Source organism: Garra rufa, chromosome 3, assembly GCF_049309525.1.
Source record: "Garra rufa chromosome 3, GarRuf1.0, whole genome shotgun sequence".
Taxonomy (NCBI): Eukaryota; Metazoa; Chordata; class Actinopteri; order Cypriniformes; family Cyprinidae; genus Garra; species Garra rufa.
The window spans coordinates 45,916,493-45,937,909 of record NC_133363.1 but is presented as its reverse complement, the minus strand read 5'-3'; the positions used below and the strand labels follow the sequence as shown (position 1 = coordinate 45,937,909).

The following is a 21,417-nucleotide window of genomic DNA, read 5'->3' as shown; positions in this document are numbered from 1 at the left end:
CATGAAGTGAAACATTAACAGCTCTGATTGAGGTAATGGCTCTGTGCTTAGTCAAATGACCGGATCATCAGCAACCCAGGGCCAGAAAACGGCCAGAAGGAAACTTTGTTCACATTCAATTGTAAATTTGTAGGTATAAGGTTATGATTGTGAGAGCTGTGGATTGATATTGTAATAGATAAGGCACATTTTCAGTTTCACCTGTAGTACTACAAGTCGAGGCTGTTGCTGGTAAAGGAAATGTTGGTTTTCTGGACTATTAAACATTCAGAGTTGCGAATAGCAAGTTTTTTTTGTCTTCCTGTTGCTGCTAGAATCAGATTGAAGTTAAAAGTCAACGATTTTAGCCTTATCATCCTCACCACCAAACACCCCACCCATCCCAGCCATGGCATTTAGCAGTATGCCAGATAACACTAACACTCCCATCTTTCCACATAAAAGCCTCATCTGTCTCAATCTATAAATTTGCCTCACAGTTTTGTTCAATTCTTGCACTTGACGTTGTCATCATCATGTGACACAATGTGACCTTTCTTGTAAGATCATTTGGCAAGAAAACACAGAAAATAAGTGTAAACAAAAAGGGAAAAGCATCCAAACTTGTCAAGATTATAACATATTATGTATCAAACGAGGTTTAAACATATGCATTACATCATCTGTTTAAATTTGGTTTGTTATGGCCAGTATTATAAAGTAATAGAGGTACAGATGGTGGGTCGATTGAGGTTAATGAAAAATCATGGTTTTATGTGATGCTTAGTTTTTAATGTTTCCATTTTTTAGCCAACGTTTACTCAGTTTATTAAAGGATTTTACGTTCTTCACAGAAGATTTTGGAGGTTTTGAGTTGGCTTCCTGTTTTGCAAATCAGTTTGACTTTGATGTGGCAGATACCATGTTTTTATTCAAGGAGCACAGTGAAGAACTTCTCACAATATCAGCTGATCGACCTGTCACATATTAAACAATTATTTGATTTACTAAATTTCCCTTCGGATCAATAAAGTATTTATCTTTCTATAAATAGCCAATTGGCCCTCCACACATATTCTCCATTGTCTAAGATATGAACATTTCCTGTGCCATGGGAGGCTCCATTCCACTTAACCATGTGAAATGACTTGCAAAAGGTCTTTTGTGAAGCAAAGTACAGAATGGCTGTAGCCTTTAAATATAAACCAAATTGATTTTTCCCCACACATGGCCATGGAAAGAACATCCTCAACCCTTTAACTGTCTGGCACAGATGACTGCACAAAGCAAAAAGGGTTTTCATCCTCCAGCCTAATTAGCTTTAGGCATGGGATGATAACCGGTTTAAAGGTTTAACGCGGTTTGAAAAAGTCACATTTACATTACATTTACATTTATTCATTTAGCAGACGCTTTTATCCAAAGCGACTTACAATTGGGGAATACAACAAGTGTTTCATCCTAAGGAGGCAGATCGACATAGGAAGTGCTCAAAAATACCATATGTCAGGCGTTGTTAGATGAGTACGGGCTAGAAAGGGAAGATCAGGAAAGAGAGGAGAAGATTTTTTTTTTTTTTTTTTTTTTTAATTTTATTTATTTATTATTGAGTGAGATAGTGTCGAAAAAGATGGGTTTTCAGCAGTCGCTTGAAGACAGTAATGGAGTCTGCGTTCCGGATGGGGGTGGGAAGATCATTCCACCAGGCAGGGACGTTGAAGGAGAAAGTTTTGGAAAGTGATTTCGTGCCTCTCTGTGGTGGTACAATAAGGCGTCTTTCACTAGAGGATCTCAGACTTCTGGAGGGAGTGTAGATGCGTAGTAGTGAATGGAGGTAGGCAGGTGGTGAGCCGGTGGCTGTCCTATAGGCCAGCATCAGTGTCTTGAATTTGATGCGAGCCGTAACCGGTAGCCAGTGCAGGGATATGAAGAGAGGTATGACATGGGCCTTCTTGGGCTCATTGAAGACGAGCCGTGCTGCTGCATTCTGAATCATTTGTAGAGGCCTGATTGTACATGCTGGAAGACCAGCTAAAAGAGCATTGCTCTGTTAGGAAGGGCCTGATCTTTCTGATGTTGTGCAATGCAAACCTGCAGGATCGAGCAGTTTTAGCTATGTGGTCTTTAAAAGTCAATTGGTCATCAAAGATTACACCAAGATTTCTGGCTAAAGTCGATGGGGTAATTGTTGATGAACCTAACTGGATAGAGAAGTCATGTTGTAAAGTTGGAGTGGCGGGAAAGACAAGGAGCTCAGTTTTAGCTAGATTGAGCTGAAGATGGTGTTCCTTCATCCATGCAGAGATATCCGCCAGGCAGCCAGAGATCCTTGCAGCTACTGATGGATCATCTGGTTTGAAAGAAAGATAGAGCTGCGTGTCATCAGCATAGCAATGGTAGGAGAAGCCATGTGCCTGTATGATGGGGCCCAGAGATGTGGTGTATATGGAGAAGAGGAGGGGTCCAAGAACTGATCCCTGAGGAACCCAGGTGACCAGTTGATGAGTTTTGGAAACCTCCCCTCCCCAGGCCACTCTGAAAGACCTGCCAGAGAGATAGGATTTGAACCAGCGAAGTGAAGTCCCTGTGATGCCCAACGATGAGAGGGTAGACAGGAGGATCTGGTGATTTACCGTGTCAAATGCTGCAGATAGGTCCAGCAAGATGAGTACTGATGATTTGGAATCAGCTTTTGCAATCCACAGGGCTTCAGTGACAGACAGTAGTGCCGTCTCAGTTGAATGGCCACTCCTGAACCCTGACTGGTTAGCATCCAATAGGTTGTTCTGTGAGAGAAATAAAGATAGCTGGTTGAAAACAGCTCGTTCCAATGTTTTTGCTATGAACGGAAGGAGAGAGACAGGTCTATAGTTGTCTATGAGTGAAGTATTAAGTGTAGGTTTTTTGAGCAGTGGGGTTACCCGGGCCTGCTTAAATGTAGTGGGGAAAGTGCCTGTGAGAAGAGATGTGTTGATGATGTGTATGAGGATTGTGGGAGCGATTGCTTGGAGAAGGTGTGAGGGGATGGGGTCTAAAGGACATGTCGTCGGATGGCTGGAGAGGAGAAGTTTAGTTACTTCTGCCTCAGAATGGGGATGGAAGGAGAAGAGGGGAGTTTCAGCCGTGGGTGTGGTCAGTTTTAGTTCCTGTATATGTGGAGCTGAGAACTTATTACTGATAGATGTAGTTTTGTCTGTAAAAAAAGTGGCAAAATCATCAGCTGTTATAGAAGTGGTGGGAGGTGGTGGAGGGGGACAGAGCAGTGAATTAAAAGTTTTGAAAAGGTTGCGTGTGTCCGGAGCATTGTTGATCTTGTTGTGGAAGTATGAAGATTTGGCAGTATGGACTTGGGTAGAGAAAGATGAAAGCAGAGACTGATACATACTCAAGTCAGATGGATCCTTAGATTTGTGCCATTTTCTCTCAGCTGCCCTAAGTTTGGACCGATGCTCACAAAGAACATCGGATAGCCAAGGGTTCGAAGGAGCAGCCCGTGCTGGCCTGGAGGAGAGAGGGCATATATCATCTAGGCAAGAAGTAAGAGTGGAACATAACGTGTCGGTTGCTGCATTAGTATCCAGGGATGTGAAGTGGGTAGGAGAGGGAAGGGAGGAGGATACTGAGGAAGAAAGATGGGAGGGTGAGAGAGAGCGTAGGTTTCGTCTAAAAGTAACAGATAGGGGGGATGGGGGTGCACAAGTAGCAAGATGTAGGTTTAGTGTAATGAAGAAGTGGTCAGAGATGTGTAGGGGTTTGACCACAATGTTGTCTGAAGTACAATTTCGTGTGTAAATGAGATCAAGTTAGTTGCCGGATTTATGAGTGTATGCAGTGGTAATGCGTTTTAGGTCAAATGAAGCAAGGAGTGAATGGAAGTCTGCAGCATAGGGTTTGTCCAGATGAATGTTAAAATCTCCAAAGACTAGAAGTGGGCTGCCATCTTCTGGAAAAGAGGATATCAGCCCATCCAGCTCTTCTAAGAAGATGCCAAGTTGACTAGGAGGGTGGTAAATGACCACAACATGGAGTTTGTTAGGAGATGTTATAGTGATTGTATGAGATTCAAATGAGTTATAATTGCATAGAGGAGAATGGGTTGAGTATTTCCAGTTGTTGGAAATCAGAAGTCCCGTACCCCCACCCCTTCAAGTCTGACGCGGGGTGTGAGAGAAGGAGAATTTATTAGATAGTGCGGCTGGGGTTACAGAGTCTTCTGGACGTATCCAGGTCTCAGTCAAACCTAGGATGCTCAGGCCAGATTGCAAAGAAAATGACGAAATGAAGTCTGCTTTGTTGACGGCTGATCGACAGTTCCAAAGTCCAACCGTGAAAGAGAAAGGTTCAGTGGAAGAGGTGTCTATAGGACGCAGGTTAGAGAGATTGCGTCGGCGTGTGCGTGTGATGTTAGTGCGGTGTGTAGAGAGCACCGGAATGAGTTGGAAACACATGATAGAGGAGGACAGAAAGAAGAGTGAGAAAAAGGAAAGGAGTACTTAAGTGCGTTGTTGGTGTCGTTGCTCGGATAAGTCGCGCAGGAAAAGTCACAAGTCTTTACTCTTGTCGGTCTTCACGCGAGGGGGCTGAACGCTTCCGCTGACGCTTCAGCGTCAGCTGATACAACACAGTTAAATACACCACCAATCAATACTTAGGTGATAGCAGCTGGGGACGCCCACTGGGCTGAGTCAATCCCAAATGGATGGTACGCAAATGGGTCAGACCGAAACGAAAAACTAACACCCTTTGCACTTTAAGCGTGCTCAGGAAGGGAGCGATCTCACAAACAAAAGCTTCCCTTGGCCGAATGAGAGCAATCAAAACTACAGTTTACAACAAAATCACCAGGAAAACAAATAGACAGAAATGAATAAATAAAGTCTAGCAACAACTAAATCAAATAGAAACGAATAAGTCAAATAGTTTAGAAAACAAGGATGTGATTCTCTAGCAGCAACAAATGTAACAACCGCCTATTTAAACTACAGCATTTAAGTACTCACTTACGCGCTGTCGTCCTGTCCGCGCCTGAGGGCTGAAATTCACTTATCCCCTTGTCACGGTTTCCAAAAAGTCACGGTTTCAAAACCGCAAAGAAAAAAAATTATACCGTTCCTACGATATGTGCATTTTCTGTGTCATCAAAGTGAAAGCGCAGGACTCCCTACCAGATTGTGTGTGTGCGTCCCTGCAGCGAAAACAATGCAGCCCCTCCCCCAGCGGTTAGTGCTGCAGGCGCGTGTCTGTGTTTGTGCACGTGGTCCACAGTCAGTGAGACCAAAGACTATAGTAGTAATATAAGTTCCAGACGGCCAAAGGAGGTGAACCCCCACGAAACAGAGTTGGGAATAGCAGACTATATGTACTAACGTTACGTTTCTGTGATTGAACATTAGTACAACAATTAAGTTAAAGTGCAATCACGTCTTTGCTTTTAAGCCTTCAGTCACGTTAAAGGTGCAGTGTGTAGATTTTGCGGCATCTAGCGGCGAGATTGTGAATTGCAACAGTCCATTGCTCACCTCTCCCTTTACAGAACTACGACCACTAGCCAATACAGGATTAAAATCTCACCTTTTTTGACAGCAACGAATAGTGAGATTTCTTTTAAAACGTAATTTAAGGAATAATATTTACTTAATCATTCAATAAAACTATGTTATTTGTGAATATTACTGTTACTTGTTTATCATTGTGTGAGTGTTTTTTTGCAAGCTGATAATTCTAAGTTAATAAAAACATAATGGTTCATTAAGGTCTTTACCCCTGAAAACATAGTTATTGCACCTCTTTCAAGAGATCATCTTAAATATTACACAGTGCACCTTTAACATCTTTTCAAAATCACGGCTTAAAAAAAGAGTTTGTTTATTTTTGGAACTGTCACTTATGGTCATATTTTTGCTTTGATTAGTGATTGCATTTTACCATTTAGAAGGATTTGTTTTTGAAAATGTTATTTTGTTGAGTATTATTGAGCTGCAGGCTTAGACTCACACAAGTGACTGCAATTTAATTTAATTAAGAAGATTCAATTATTTATTTTAATTATTTTGCCTACTTTTCCATGTTACAAAAGGTTCTATATGTTTCCTAAAATAAAATATACTGTGTTCCGTAAAAAAAAAAAAAAATGTAATGACATGTAAATATAGCATTGTAGAGCAGTAATTACAATACCGTGATACCGTGAAACCGTGATATTTTTATTCAAGGTTATCATACCGTCAGAATCTTGTACCGGCCCATGCCTAATTAGCTTTGGGGGTCTTTGTCAGGAACCTCTTTGGCAAGAGCATTTAAATATTTAGCTGTACTAATTTCTTTTTATAACCATAGAGTGATTAAATTTTGCTCAGCATTCTTGTACAGCTGCAAGTGCATTGAAATGTTATATTTTTTTTCCCACAAGAATGTCAATCAGGAATGACTGCAGGTGTTATTCTGTATTTTACTGAACTTTATAACAATAAACAGACTTGCAGAGAGAAAAGGGAATCAGGCTGAACTGCTTACCCAGAATCAATTTAAGATCATAAATGCATTATGATTATTTGCTTGTTGGCTGTGTGCAAAATCTTTAGTGTATAGGACAATGGTGTAGAAATGCAATGCACTTGGATTCTTTTGGCACTTTAGATTTTAGCCCAGATGTGTTGAATGCAACAAGATGATTTGCTTTCAAGTCAACACTGAATAATTGTTAAACTGATTAGATGCTGTCAAAGTTTGACTGAGAGGCAGGCTTGTAATTTAATGGTTGAACAGTTTCTTTTGTTCAGAGATGGCTTATTACAACCAAAGTTATCCAGCTAGTGTAAGCAAACGGCTTGGTTTATTATTGCTCTGAGCCATCGGGGAGAAAGAGTGTGGGAGACAAATTTTCTGTGAGCGAATCAAATTGTTGCTCTCATAACTGGAAATTCTGGTTTGCTGAGTTCAGCGTTTTTACAAATATCATGAGACGTTATTCAATGTTCTTAGATTTTAATGGCGTGGGTCATTAATCCCATATCATAGCTGTTGTATTCCTAATATATTTTGTGTTGTCTCATCATGAATGTTGTTAGCTCGCCCTACAATAATATCTACCGCTTTCCCGACTTGTAGGCAACTTTGTTGGTTATAACGGGAGAGATCGACTTTGTGCTGCTTGCTTAGGGTGTAGATACAGTTGGATTTTTATCAAGTTTACTCAAATCTGTATAAATATTACATTAGAGAATTAGAGAACATATTTTAACTAGGGCCGGGACTCGATTAAAAAAATTAATCTAATTAATTAGAGACTTTGTAATTAATTAATCGAAATTAATCGCATTTTAATCGCATATAAATATTTGACCTGAGAACAGTGAGAAGTAAGTTTTTTTTTTATATGGATTTTTAGTATAACATTGAATAATGACTGAATACATAAGCTTAAGCAACAAAATATTGTTTATTTTTGTTCAACCAAGTCCAACAGACAAGTGCAATATTGCCATTAAGTGTAGCAATAGGCTCGAATTGCTGCGGTGATATGCAAATTCCTTGTTGCATAGCTTGCACACAACCATGCTCTTATCGACGCTTCCATCCATTCGTTTTTTATAACAAAATTTCCCATCCACAGGGCCAACCAAAGCTGTCTCATCAGCTTCTTTGACCATGTTCACTGTGGTTTGTTTTTGTCTGAACGCTAGTTGGTGCTGCAGTATAATCGGTCCGCCGAAACTCATCCAGTGAGAAACGTTCCGTGGTGCAAAAATAAGTGCGATTAAAATGCGTTAAAAAAATTTAACGCGTTATTTTTGTGTAATTAATTAATCTAAATTAACGCGTTAAAGTCCCGGCCCTAATTTTAACATCATATTAAATTAAATTCCAAATTATAACGTATTATATTTATGTTATGCAAGGCAAAAGGTGTTTCAATCATGCGAAAATGCAGCTGACTGACATCTCGTCCTTGTATGTTGCCTAAAATAAAATAATTTACAGCACAGTAAAGACTGATAAAATGAAAATAAAATGTATACAAACCTTTATTTCACTGAAGAAGTGCACCAAATCTGTGGCGCTGGGAACCGCTCTCTCCTGTACAACTCAGCAGCTGGGTTGTTTCGTGGGAAACAGACTCAACAAGCGGTTGGGTTTAAAAAAAATAATAATAATTTTTGTAACCCATTAAAAAATACCTTATTTGTAGAAAAAACTACCTAGCACCTGGGTAAATTTTTGAAAAACCAAATAAAATAACCCAACAAGAACAGTTCTTATACATTGACTTAACATTGAATAAAATTTAATCTTTTACAATCATAAAATCTGCAAAAACTTTCAGTAAAGGCTTTAGGACATGACAGGAGCAGCAAGAGCAGCCAATGGGAATCTGTGGGAAGCAGACGTTAGCTGGGGAAAAAATGGAAAAATGTGAGACTACAGACGTTCTAGTAATACAGTAATAATTTGATTGGAAAACAATGTAATACATATCTTTATTTCATTCAGGAAGTTTCCCATTAGTCAAGTTTTCTCTCAGGACAGAACACAGATTGACCGTTGACAAATGATTCAACCATTTTGGCACAGACTACCCAACACTGGGTTGCACTGACCTAGCGGGTAGGTGTATGTTGGGGGTTCATCATTTGTATTGACAAAAAAAATGACCCAGCAGCTGAATTACAGAAAAACCAGCACTGGGGTAAAAAATATTCAAAATATACCAATAAAATGACCTAACAAGCTGAACCCAGCATTTGGGTTAAAAAAATAACCCAGCATATTTTAGAGTGCAGAAAAACTACCCAGTACCCAGGTAAAAATATAAAAAAGTACCCAATAAAATGACCTAACAGGGCTAAACCCAGCCTTAAAAAAGGCCCTGAATCACAAAAAAAAGTCATATGGGTCAGTTTTTTGAAATTGATAAACTTTCTATTGATGTATGGTTTGTTGGGATAGGACAATATTTGGCCGAGATACAACTATTTGAAAATCTGGAATCTGAGGGTGCAAAAAAAAAAAAAAAAATTAAAATATTGAGAAATATTGCCTTTAAAGTTGTTCAAATGAAGTTCCTAGCGATGCATATTACTAATCAAAAAAGTTTTGATATATTGACAGTAGGAAATTTACAAAATATCTTAATGGAACAGGATCTTTACTTAATACACTAATGATTTTTGGCAGTAAAGAAAAATCGATCATTTTGACCCATACAATGTATTTTTGGCTATTGCTACAAATATAACCGTGCTACTCAAGACTAGTTTTGTGGGTCCAAGGTCACATATTTCAGTTAACTAAAAACAATTTTATAGTTTTAGTTAATGAAAATAGCTTTGATCAATACTTGACATTAAAATGAAGCAAACAATTCTTACTTTTGTATTTGTTAGAGCTTTCTACATGAAAATATCAAACTAATTCTGCATTTGTTTTCATTTGAACTAATGTGTAGACCATTTGCCACATTATTTTTCTACTGTTGTAGTATGAAATATAACCCAATGGCAACTGAATGAATTTTGTACAACAGTGTGCCTTCCTGTCGTCCTTTTATTTGTCTGGTGGAAAAAAGAAGCATTTATTGTTTAGAGGCTGTCTATTCCTGCTGATGAATCACCTCATAGGTTGGAATATGAGCATTATACCAGCTCTGTTTTACTTCACCGTGACTGTAGTGCTTGTTCACATTATTTCCACTGAGGTGACTGAGAGCAGCTCCTGGATTTGCTCACAGCAGGCAGAGCTTTCCTTATCATGCCAACTGCCAGAAATTGATTCACAGAAATTACGATGTGATCTGAAATAACACAAAGGTAGCACTAGATGTTTTAATACAAATTAGGTGATAAATAAAACACAGCAGCTTAATTTTGGGCAGTGATTGTGGGAACTGTTTGTGCTCCAAAAATACAGAGCAGTGAAAATGCCATCAGCTTAAAACAACTCATTTCAGTGTCTGCTATTAGACCGAGTTTAAACTTTATTCTGGAGGTGTTTCTTGTAGACATCATGCAGCTTTCAGTGGCAGTTCTGAAGATCCAGCGGAAAGCGTCATGCGGAGCTCTTCAAGTCAATATGACAGGCCTGACAGCTTAAAGCATCAGACTTAGAAGGACTCTCAGATTCTTTCAAAAGGTGTTGGTTCTGCTTGCAGCTAATAACTCTTAGCTGAAGGCACGTCATTATAATAATGGGGAAAAACTGCTTTCCCTGACAACTGGAATAGAACCTACATAATATAGCACAGAGAACACATAAGATATTCAACACAACATCACCTCCACCTCATTGATTTCTGTGAGCATTAGATACCCTGTTATAAGGAACCTTTGCACTCCAAATTTGTGCTTGGGGTGAAATGTTTAATCTGTCAGATCCCAATTCATGTAATATGCATGACTGCAAATCCCACCCAGATCTGCACTGACCTTTCTTATCTGCTGAGTATGAGAGTGTGTTGTCATGGCGAAAAGCTTGTGACTGATGTGTAGACATGAAATCAGGATGTTCATCTCTGCTGAAATGTCCGTGTCGTGAAGGGTTCTTTAACATTCAAACCCTGCTATTTTTGCAAACCTCTTCTACCTCGCATAGATGCAATGTTTTCTTAAGCAGCAGGAAGCAGTTAATGACTAGATTACTGCCAAACTGTTTGTTTAGGGTCAAGAGGGCTCTGTCACAAGAAGGTTACCGAGCAACAGGCCAAAAAGCTACATGTTTTGTCATCGCTGGGTGCGTGCATGTAAAATCTATCTTAATGAATTGAGTTATAGAGATATGAGTTACTGCAGGCCAGTTAAGGTTAATTATAGACAAATGTAGAAAAAAAAATTTGATCCCCTCTCTTACAGGGAGTGCTCCTAATCTCAGTTTGTTACCTGTATAAAAGACACCTGTTCACAGAAGCAATCAACCAATCAGTTTCCAAACTCTCCACCATGGCCAAGACCAAAGAGCTGTCCAAGAATGTCAGGAATAAGATTGTAGACCTACACAAGGCTGGAATTGGCTAAAAGACTATCGCCAAGCAGCTTGGTGAGAAGGTGACAACAGTCGGTGCGATTATTCGCAAATGAAAGAAACACAAAATAACTGTCAATCTCCCTCGGTCTGGGGCTCCATGCAAGATCTCACCTCATGGAGTTTCAATGATCAAGAGAACAGTAAGGAATCAGCCCAGAATTACACAGGAGGATCTTGTCAGTGATCTCAAGGCAGCTGGGATCACAGTCACCAAGAAAAAAATTTATAACACACTACACCGTAAAGGACTGAAATCCTGCAGTGTTGGCAAGGTCCCCCTGCTTAAGAAAGCACATGTACAGGCCCATCTGAAGTTTGCCAACAAACATCTGAATGATTCAGAGGAGAACTGGGTGAAAGTGTTGTGGTCCAAAAGTCCAAAATCGAGCTCTTCGGCATCAACTCAACTTGCCGTGTTTGGAGGAGGAGGAATGCTGCCTATGACCCCAAGAACACCATCCCCATCGTCAAACATGGAGGTGGAAACATGCTTTGGGGGTGTTTTTCTACTAAGGGCATTGAAAATGGCTTGTGAATGGGTATTCTAGCATGACAGTGACCCAAAACACACGGCCAAGGCAACAAAGGAGTGGCTCAAGAAGAAGCACGTTAAGGTCCTGGAGTTGCCTAGCCAGGATTTTTTTGTTGTTGTTCTGTCTCTCACTGTTCAAATATACCTACCATTAAAATTATAGACTGATCATTTCTTTATCAGTGGGCAATTGTACAAAATCAGTGATAAAAGCAGCAATAAAAGCAGGGGATCAAATATTTTTTTTCCTCACTGTAAATACATTATAAGTGAAATTCCTCTGGTGCTATGTAGAGTGTTAAAGATTTTTAATCTTGTCATTACATCCTGTTTTTGGTTCGATTAGAAGTATTTGGTCCGTGTTGCGGTCATTTTTCATTTGAACTGCACCAGAGTTAGTTTGGAAGTGGACCAAGACCTATCTTTTTAGCGGTCTTGGTCTGCTTATAGCGTTCACACCAGAGTTAGTTTTAATCTAACCAAACATGAAGTGTGAACACTGGACATAACTGTTTCAGTAAATGATGACAGAATAATTTTTTTTTCCTGTAAATGTCTTTAACAGAGATTTTGATTTACAGTGGTGTGAAAAAGTGTTGGCCCCCTTCCTGAGTTTTTATTTTTTTTGCGTGTTTGTCACACTTTAATGTTTCAGATCATCAAACAATTTTAAATATTAATCAAAGATAACACAAGTAAACACAACATGCAGTTTTTGAATGAAGTTTTTTATTATGAAGGGAAAACAAAATCTAAACCCACATGGCCCTGTGTGAAAAAGTGTTTGCCCTCTATACTTAATAACTGGTTGGACTACCCTTAGCAGCAACAACTGCAATCAAGCATTTGCGATAACTTGCAATGAGTCTGTTACAGTGCTGTGCAGGAATTTTGGCCCACTCATCTTGGCAGAATTGGGTTTTCAAGCATGAACTGACTTTTTAAGGTCATGCAAACACTTTTTCACACAGGGCCATGTGGGTTTGGATTTTTTTTCCCTTCATTTAAAAACTGCATGTTGTGTTTACTTGTGTTATCTTTGATTAGTATTTAAATTTGTTTGATGATCTGAAACATTAAAGTGTGACGAACACTTTTTCAGACCACTGTATGTGAATTTTATGTTATTTATTTTATATTTACCCTTAAAGGAGCAGTAGACGGAATCATTTTCTGAGTGGTAATCCTAGAAAGTGAAATGTAATTTAATTAAAATAGTAAAAAAATGCATATAATGAATATAAATTTATATTTGGCCTGTGCAGAGTACAGTGTGTGTGTGTGTGTTTGTAGGCAGGTTATAGTGCAGATGGGATCTCAAGTATTCCAGAGGGTTTAGTAATGGAAGCAGGAGAAGCCTTCTTGATAATGGTAGTAAGTTAAGATGCCGCAGATTGTATTGGTCATGGGGGGAAGTGTATGAATGAGGGCTGAGATGGAGAGTTATTCAGTGATGCCCTGCAGCATAATGTCTGGTAAATTTACTGAAGTGAATTTACTTGCAAAGGTTAGTTTACACTGTGTCAAAAAACTTCCAGCAGGTGTTGTTGGATCAGTATATGGGTTGCAGTTTTTTAGTGTTTTGCTCAGAATGTTCAGTCACTGGTTTTCGGGTCATGGAATGTTTGAACAGTCTGGTATGATTTTCCATCAAACCCTGATATAATCAGACTTAATCTTGAACCGTTGCCATGACAATGAGGTAAACGCCTCTGCCAACTCTTTAGAAACAAACGTCGTGTGGATGTAACTGCCGTAGTGAAACCAGAAAAAAGTGTATATATAGTATGCATTGTATATTTGATGTGTAATTGAAGAGTAATTTATTTCATTTTTTTTAAATTTTTTATTTTTTTGAAGATTTCTGTAGCATCACCTTCAGCATCAAAACATAAGGAAAGCAAACACTGAATTCAGTGCAGATCAGTAATGATTTAATAACTTTCACATCCACTTTATGGACTTCTTTTACATAAGTTACTAGTGGGTTGGTTAAAAGCTTAAAATTCTTTATTGAACTTTTTTTATACAGACTACTGTTATAAAATTTGTTTGGAAAGATTTTAGTTTGGTAAGTCTCTTTTGTATGGAAGCCCGTTTCCACCACTGAATTAAAAAAAAAGGTAGTTGAAAAAAAGTAGTGACTTCATATCAGATATCAGAATTGCGTGATACAAACTCGCAGTTCTTGCAACTCTGAGAAATAGTCAATTCTGACTTTATACCATGCAATTGCGAGTTATTAAATCAGAATTGAGAGATACAAACTCGTAATTCTAAGAACATATCAGACTTTTTTTCCCTCAAAATTGGACTTTATAACTTACTATTGCAAGTTTATATCTCACAATTCTGAGAGAAAAAAAGTCAGAATTGTGTTATACAATCTCGCTATTCTGACTTTATAACTTGCGATTGTGAGTTTATATCTCTATTCTGAGAAAAAAAAGTCGGAATTTTTTGATACAAACTCGCAGTTCAGATTTTTTTTCTTTATCTCGCAATTCTGACTTTATTTCTCAGGATTGTGACTTTATTTCTCGCACTTCTGACTTTATAACTCACAATTGCGAGTTTATCACGCATATCACACAGTTCTGAGAAAAAAAGATACAATACAATCTCGCAATTCAAATTTTTTTTTTCTTGTGATTGTCACTATATCTCACGATTCTGACTTAACTCACAATTGCAAGTTTATCACACAATACTGACTATATAATTTGTGATTGTGAGTTTATATTCTCAATTTTGAGAAAAAAAGGTCACATTGCGTGATACAATCTCGCAATTCTGACTTTTTTCTTTATCTCATAATTCTGACTTTATTTCTCAGGATTGTGACTTTATATCTCAAAATTCTGACTTTATAACTCACAATTTCGAGTTTATCATGCAATTCTGATTTTATAACTTGCGATTGTGACTTTATATCTCAATATTCTGAGAAAAAAGTCAGACTTGCATGATACATACTCACAGTTCTGACTAGGGCTGGGCAATTTGGCTTAGAATCAAAATCTCGATTAATTGAACTAGTGCTGGGCGATATGGAAAAATCATGTATCACGATATGGATTATTTTATATCACGATAACGATATATATCACGATATACCAAAATAAAGTACATTTTCAATTATTCTCTGAAAAGTTTGACAAAAATATCATTGCATAATTTTTTTGCAACTTTATTTTTATTTGTTATTTGAAGTGACATTTAACTGAACTGTCACAAATGAGAAAAATACATTTTAGTGCAGCAATATAAATGTATCAAATGACAACAGATGTGGTGGAGGTAGAGCTACAGTAGCCTTCACATTTTTTATCCACATCATAGTTAAATAGTATTATCAAAATAAACTATTTTTTTATTAAAGTGCACAGCCATTTCAAGTTGCAGAAAAGCACTCAATTATAAAAAATAAACAAAACATTTTTCAACCTTGTAGTGCAAAGTTTGCAAACCAAAATAAAGTATCACGCCTATTTCACACATACTCCGTCTGCAGTGCGTATACAGTCCGTGTGCGTTACGTATGCGGTGCAGAGGCAGCACGGACTCGTTTTGCTTCCACACAGAACGCGTTTGCAGTCCGTTCCTGATCCGCGGGTGTTTACCACAAACACACCATTTATCCGTTATTTTAATTTCAAATCCAAACGTGCTTTTTCAGCATTGGGATACTCTTTTATCACAGTACACTAATACAACAATATTCACGTTTAAACTCAACGTATTATAAACAACGTAGGCTATTATTCAATGCACTTGACTTCTAGATTTGTATATTAAGTTGCTCAAGCAAGTTGCAACACATTTAAACACAGCATAGGTAGGCTATAGCTTCCTTTTCATATTGAAATTGGGCCATCACAAATATTTTAAATTAAAACTTACCACAGACAAGCAGTCGGCTCTCTGTGCCTTTCTTTCGTATTAAATCTTTATTAAAAAACATATTTTAAAGAACTTTTCTACCTGGACAAGTGCATCTATTATGTTGCCTTGTTTATTTAAAACTGCACTATTTTAAACCTAGCCAAAAAGCCACGTGTTGACTGTGAAACACAGTAGACTGCATTTATATGCATTTATGGTACATTTCCGTGTCAATCCATGTTCATTTTTACAGCGAACAATGCGCTGTCACTTTAATTCAGCGCATGCAGCGCAGCAAAAACAGACTCTGTGCCGAAAGGATCGCTCCACTGCTGCAAACGCACCGCTTCTGGAACGCACTGCCGGACAGCAACCGCGTGCAGTGTGAACGATCTGATCCGTTAACATGGGTGCGGAAAAAAAATACGCAACGCATACGCACTGCAGACGAAGTATGTGTGAAACAGGCGTGAAACAGGCGTCAGCGTCGGGCGCGGAAACAGTCTTTTGGCAGAGTTTGCACATGACTGTCTTCTGCTCCGTGTCGGAGCTCTTGAAGCCAAAATGCAACAAAATCACTGACGTACCCCCACGTGTCGGTAAAAGTACTTATTGTCTGCTGCCTGCGTAGCAGTTTCAGTTTGTTGCAACTCGATCCGGGCATTCATCTTCAACCTCTTGCGTCTCCATCTTTAGGCTAAGCACTCACGAGTTAAAGCATGTCGCAACAACGTAAAGCGTCACGTCGCACAAGACGGAGTTTCTTTGTGAAAAAGTTCGTTTTTATTCTTGATTATCATTTATAGGGTAGAGTATGCATTGCACAGCAACAAGACACTATCATACATTTGTCATAGCCTATTTAATGCAATATTTTCTTTAGTAATTGATAAAATTAGGTTAGAGACGATAGAAACGATAGAAGAGAAATAGGACGATAGACACTTTTCTATCGTCCCCACGATATATATCGTCATATCGCCCAGCACTAAATTGAACATTTTAACCCGATTACGATTAATGAACGATTATTTTATTTATTAATAAAATTATATTTAATTATATTTATATAATATTTATTTTTTTGCCCTCATAGTTCACTGACAAGTTTTGTACAGTAAATATGTTCACATATTACAAGCGAGAGATTTTTGGATGAAGGGTGCATTACTTGATTTTAAAATAATTGAAGGAAACACACTATCTACGATCTATGATTATTAATTGAACATCAGTGTTGAACAACTGAAATTAAAGCAAGCATGGCTTAAAACGAAAAGTCACATTTTTCTTAAATTAGTGAAAATAAATAACTTGCTCTATTGGAAACAAAATAAATAATTTTCAATGTTTTTCATATTAAAAGTAGAAAATAAGCAGTATCTCTAAATAAAATTACCCTTGTATATCCTGTAAATACTTTTTACTGTATAAATACTGTTTAAGCTCTCCATCGACATGTCGGCGGAATAACGGAACGGAACGCTAGTGTTTTTTAAAGGGAAAGTAATTGAAATAATCTTCCTGGAAAAATTTTAACGATTATAGGTTCTGAATGTCGATTTCGATTATTTTCGATTAATCGCCCAGCCCTAGTTCTGACTTTTTTGTCTTTATCTTGCAATTCTGACTTTATTTCTCACAATTGTGAGTTTATATCTCGCAATTCTGACTTTATAATTCAAAACTGCGAGTTTATCAAGCAATTCTGACTTTGTAACTCACAAATGCAAGTTTATATTTCACAATTCTGAGAAAAAAAGTCAGAATTGCAAGTTTATATCATGCAGTTCTGAAAAAAAATTAAGAATTGTGAGATGAAATGTCGCAATAACATATTAACATTTTTTTTTTATTATGTGGCGCACAGGCTTTCATATTTATTTTCACCAAACCTCCATTTATTTGTTTAAAATACAGTAAAAACAAGTAGATGTCTTGTTACTTTCTGAATAAAAAGCTTAATTTTTATGTAAAAAGTGCAGTGGTAAAAGGAGGTAGTGTATGTTTTTATGCATGTATTAAGAAAATGGACGGGAAATATACTTCTGAAAAAGCAAGCTGTGCTTGCTGTGGTTTTGCTGTGATACCTTTGTTCACAATTAAAGAAGCTCAAAGGTGCTCACCTTCATCTTTAGGGAGAGGTTGTTGTTCCTGCACCAAATTACCAGGTCAGCCAGGTTTATCCTCCAGGCTGATTCATCATCATTTCTCTTATTCTGGTGCTGTCAGCAAAATAGATAATTAAATAGTTTGTTGTGGGTACATTTTAGTGTTTATTGCTCCCTGGTTCAGATCTCTTGTAAGCAATTATCTTGCTCTTAACTCTTAACTCTTTTCCCAAATGATTTGTGCAAGTAAGCAAATCAAAATACCTGTCATCTTTAAAAATAAATTGTAGAATTGGCAACCTGATGTAAAATCATTTTTTCAGTCGTCAGTTTAAACGTGTTGGCAAACACTGGTGTGATTAACCAACACATTGTAAGCCCACGGCTAATCTAGAATTAAAATGTTTGGCCTCTGTGTGCTTCATAAAACCGTCTTTGAACGTACATACAATGACATAGAGGAAATGAGATGCTCAACATTTGAATAGAGGGCACATCATTAATAACAGCCAACCTCAAATAGCTGATTAATGATTAGAGAGGCATGATCCCTGAATATATTTATGATCATATGAAAGGCACAAAGTTCATACTGTTTGTGTTACTAGGCAACTGAAGCAACTTAACGTTTGCTGTGTAGATAATGATATGAGATTGAAGAACAATTGGATGAGCTGTCATGGATGGCAGACTGTGAATAAAAGCATTTATAATAGTATTGTATAGCTTGAGGGTTTTTACATTTTTCTGCTTACGGTTCTCAGACTGAAGGGTCTAAATGTCAAAATAACGAGTGTGAAATAAACATACATTTATTCAGTATAGGATACTAATAAAAAGGATGAATATGTCAGCATATGAATCTCCTCAGTGTCTAGTTTGGGAAAATGCTTTGATTTCTGCATTGTAAAGAAATATGCTGAACAATTTTTCAGTCACATTTGCAGCCTTCCCAGATTGGAGTTGATATTTTTATGTTGTTTGATGCTTTTTGTCACTTTGTTCTATCATTTTGTATTCGCATACTGTTCTGGAACAGATTTTTACTTTTACTAGAGCTGTTAAATTGAAAGTGTGAATCCTATGGGGTTAAAGTCAAAAGCCTATTTAACTTTCATGATGTCAGTGGGATTATATGTCTTTAGAGACCATGTTAATATCATTTAGAAATGCATTAATACTTTATTCAGATTACAACATTTTGTGGCTTTATTGTTTTTAAAAACGCTATTTAGTGCTGGCAGCTGTTGGTTAAATGCCTCACTAAAGGAAATTTGTGCTCCGCTTTGGCAAGCGGCTGCAGTTTTTCTCTCTCTTTTGTTTTTTATTAGGTGCCTTGCTCTGTTGTCTAATGGGAATGAGTTGAGTAATGGAATAGAACTAGAGTTTTAACCCTGGAGTTCTCCTTTGGCAACATCAGTTAATCTTTTAGCAGTAAGCAGCGTTTAGTGTCTCACAATAAGTTGAGCAGCCTCAGTTTGTGCTTTCTGTCCTCATTAGATTGAGAACTGAAGAGCCGAGATCAACATGGGGCAGCTGCTGTCATGAATCAAGCTCTATTCATTAACACCAAACCTAATCAATTAGATTAGACAGGCTTTGGGTTGTTCAATAAGCAGTCTGCACAAGATATCAGAGAAACATGCCCTCTTCCCCACTGTGCTGCAGAAATGTGCAGTATTTGAACTAGGGCTGGGCCGATAAACGATATCATATCGAATCGCGATAAAATTTATGTTAATAACGATGATAGGCTCTAGACATTTTTTGCTCGATATGGATTAATCTAAGAGCCAATCACACAGTAGAAATATGCGACAACAGCCAATCAACATCGTGCGTGTGCACGTCAAAGTACAAAGTTCATTTCCTACCGCACTTTGTGAAGCAAACTTAACACCAGGACGACAAAAAAAAGAGAGAGGAAGCAGCGACGAAAGTGAAACTAACTTCGAGTTATTATCCAAAGATGTTGAAATTGTCGACAAAAAAGGTAGCACGAATTCCGTTATATAAGTGGTTTGGCTACCTCAAAAGTGACTCTTAGCTCAGCTGAGAGTTTGGCGCGATTGTTAAAACTGAAACCGAAAGCAAAAAACGCACGCGCATTCAAAAGCAATTTTAATCCCCCTTGTTTAGAGAGTGACTCCTCAATGCACGCAAATTAGGCTACATGACGTATCTAGGCTGTTATTAGTATGTAGGCTATGATAGGTTGTGTATGTCTATAGCTCTGTATCATGCTTGAAATATTCGGTCTCTATTTGCACTTTGAATATTTAGAGAGTAGCCTACTTAGATTATGGCTGAATTGTCTGCACTTAATACGATTAAGAAAGAACTGTGTCGTAATTTTTTGTTATTTATACTGTAGATTGTTTCAAAATGCAGTGGTTGCCTCTAATTTAAATAGCTCAACCTATAATAGAGAAAATAAACAATTGTGTTAATAATAATAATAAATAAATAATTGTTACAAATTGTTTTTACAATAATTTTATGTTTACATTTTGTACATTTACTCTCATTTACCATACTCTGTCACAACTTTTATTTTTTAAATTTATTTTAGTAAGTTGTTTTAATTTTTAAGGCCAAATCTGTAATCTGTTTTTGTTAATAAACTATAATTTAAATGTAATTTAATGAACCCTTTCATTTTTGTGGCTTTAGTCATTGTTGGGATACTATTTGAAAGCTGGCAACATCAACAGCTTATATCTAAATGTATATCGTTATCGTTCAATATGGAAAAAAATTATCGAGATTACATTTTTGCCATATCGCCCAGCCCTAATTTGAACCTGTTTAAAAGTGTATTCCGTATATATACAGGGTAACGTTTCCTATTACTGATGAGACATTATGTTATTCCCACCTAAAAATGAATTTCTTTCGCGCTATTCAAAGCTTATTGACACGAAAGATTAATGCATTACTGAGTTATTGCTGCCTACTATTTTTCTGAAAATAACACAATATTTATGGTCAGTTTTTGAATGTTGAATATTTTTATGTTTGGTTATATGCACTGTCATATTGATGCCTACTTTGAAACAACAATAAAATGTAAAGTATAAAGTAATTTGTTTTCAGTGCTGATCTTGGAGCAAATTCTTTGGAGTTTGTTTAAACATGCTGTTTTTGAACATTCTATTCATCAAATAATCCTTAATGTAACATGTTTTCCACAAAAGATAAATTATATTTTAAAATATATTAAAACTACGGAAGCCCATATCCGGCACTGGATAAAAAATTGAAAAAAAAAAAAGGTAATTGCGACTTTTTATCTCACATATTTTCTCACAATTACAAGTTTAGATCTCGCAATTCTGACTTTTTTTATCAGATTGCGATGCAAACTGGCAATTCTCACTTTTTTCTCAGAATCGTGAGAAATAAACTTGTAATTGTGAGTTATGCAGAATTGCAAGACATAAACTCAGAATTCAGAGAAATAAAGTTGCAATTCTGATATAAACTCAAAATTCTGACTTTTTTTTCTCAAAAATGTGAGTTTATATCTTGCAATTCTGACTTTATAACAGCTCTGAGAACATATCAGTCTTTTCCCCCCCTCAGATTTGGACTTTATAACTTGCAATCCTAAATTTATACCTCACAATTCTGAGAAAAAAGTCAGAATTCCAAGATATAAACTCACAATTACAAGAAAAAAAGTCAGATTCTGAGAATTGCGTGATATAAACTCGTAATTGCAAGTTATAAAGTAAGAATTGCAAGACATAAACTTGCAATTGCGTAAGATATTAACTCATAATGATGAGAATATATCAGTCCGCTCAGAATTAGACTCTATAACTCGCAACTGTGAGTTTATTGAGATGATAACTCAAAATTCTGACTTTTTTTTTTTAGAATTGTGAGTTT

General features: G+C 37.1%; 1 protein-coding gene across 1 annotated transcript in view; it reads left to right on the top strand.

Moving 5' to 3' along the window:
- tp53i11a (tumor protein p53 inducible protein 11a) overlaps positions 1 to 21,417 on the top strand; it is a 42,785-nt gene that overhangs the window by 3,700 nt on the left and 17,668 nt on the right. The gene's annotated exons all lie outside the window — the stretch shown is intronic.